The sequence below is a fragment of the Gossypium hirsutum genome, chromosome A01 (assembly GCF_007990345.1).
Source record: "Gossypium hirsutum isolate 1008001.06 chromosome A01, Gossypium_hirsutum_v2.1, whole genome shotgun sequence".
NCBI classification, from domain to species: Eukaryota; Viridiplantae; Streptophyta; class Magnoliopsida; order Malvales; family Malvaceae; genus Gossypium; species Gossypium hirsutum.
In genome coordinates, this window is record NC_053424.1 from 70,967,865 (window position 1) to 70,970,023 (window position 2,159).

A 2,159-nucleotide genomic window follows, 5' to 3' on the forward strand; every position below is an offset into this window, starting at 1 on the left:
TATCTTTGAAAATACAGTAGCACATTTCAACTGATCGAATAAGTCATCAATTCTGGGCAGAGGATATTTATTCTTTATAGTCACTTTGTTAAGCTGATGGTAATCAATACGCATTCTCATTGTGCCATCTTTCTTTTTCACGAACAGAACAGGAGCACTCCATAGTGAATAACTCGGTCTAGCAAACCCTCGAGCAATCAATTCTTGCAACTGAGATTTTAATTTCTTTAACTAGGTCGGAGCCATTCTAGACGGAGCTATTGAAATCAGAGTAGTACCAGGTACTAATTCAATGCCAAACTCAACTTCTCGAATCGGAGGCAAACCCAGTAGTTCTTCAGGAACCACATCAGAAAATTCGCAGACAACGGGCAGAATTCAACTTTCCTATCATCCACTTTTGAGTCTAACACATAAGCTAAGTAGGCTTCACAGCCTTTCTTCACAAATTTCCATGCTTTCATTGCAGATATCATGCTGGTAATCCATTCAGATCGCTAGACTCAATTCGAATTATCTCATCATTCTTACACCTCAAATCAATGACTTTTCATTTACAATTCACAAGAGCATCATGCAGAGTTAACCAATCCATTCCCAGAATTATATCAAATTCATCAAAAGGAAAAAGCATTAACGGGCAATTCTTTCAGACTTTATCAACTAGAACACGTCTGCCTAGGGGGCTCGAAACTCTAATTACGAATTCAGTAGACTCTACAAGCAAAGTCTTACTGTGCACTAAATTCATATAGATATAAGAATGCATTGATCCAGGGTCTATCAATGCAATCACAGAAGTATCATAAAGAGTAAAAGTACCAGTAATCACGTCTGGAGACGAGGCTTCCTCACGAGCTCGGATAGCATAGGCTCTGGTGGGTGCTCTGGCCTTAAATCTAACAGCAGTATTCCTAGTAGCTCTTTGACCACTGCTAACATTTTCCATATTTTTAGAAGGTCTACCTCTAGCTGAGGTGTTTCTCGGTCTCGGATTCTGTACATTCTCTTGCTCAACAAGTTCATAACAATCTCTTACAAAATGGTCTAGAGATCCACATCAAAAACAGGCTCGGTCATTCAATCTATAATTTTCCGGATGTCTTTTACCACAGTGTTTACATTCAGGTCTCTCAGATTGGACATTCCCAACACTTGCAACAGAAGTAGTAGGGACTCTAAAGTTCGAATGCAATCTAGCTCGATCTCGATTCGAATGTCCCACTTTAGCATTTGGACGGCTTTGATCATTTTGGAATTTCTTTGACACAGGCTGAAATGGTCTACTCGCAGATCTCTTTCTAGCATCTCTAGCTTCAGAATCAGCTTTTCCTTTCTCTTTACTTAATTATTCAACTTTACAACCTCGCTCAACGAGCACTACCATTTCTTTAATGTACAAAATCTCAACTAACAAACGGATATCTTTGTTTAGTCCATCTTTAAACCATTTGCACATTATTGCTTCATTCGATACACATTCACGAGCATACTGGCTCAATCTCACAAATTCACGTTCGTATTCAGTAATAGACATACGACCATGTTTACATTCCCAATTCTTAAATTTCAGAATTCAAAAAATCTTTCAATTCTGTTGAAGTCACACGCCCGTGTGACCAGGCCTGTGTCATACACAGGCATTAGACACACCCATGTGAACCAGCCATGCCAAAACAAGGCACCCATACTGAATTTCACCCACAGCCAATAGGCACGCCCATGTGCTATGGCCATGTGATACTTAGCTAGCTACTGACTTGATCCCATGGCCATATGACACGCCCATATGTCAAGACCGTGTGATTTTTAAGAGGTTACTGTTTTTCTTACACGGCCACAAGGCACGCCCATGTCCTCAGACCGTGTGGCATAATGTAGGCTTGGTTTAAGCCAACTTACCACCCCTAAATGGTTCTTTCCTACTAGTAATGTTAAACAACATTCATGCAACAAATTTTAGCCATTTCCATGCTCAAAACATGCTTCATCACAACTAAATCATCATCATTCAATAATCCATTCAAAACCAATTCAAAACTTAACACAAATGTACCATTTGCTAGCCAACTTTCATGGCATAACATATATTTACAAATCAAAACTTAATACATAGACCTTCTAGCCTATACATTCCATACTTTAAAATATTTACACTT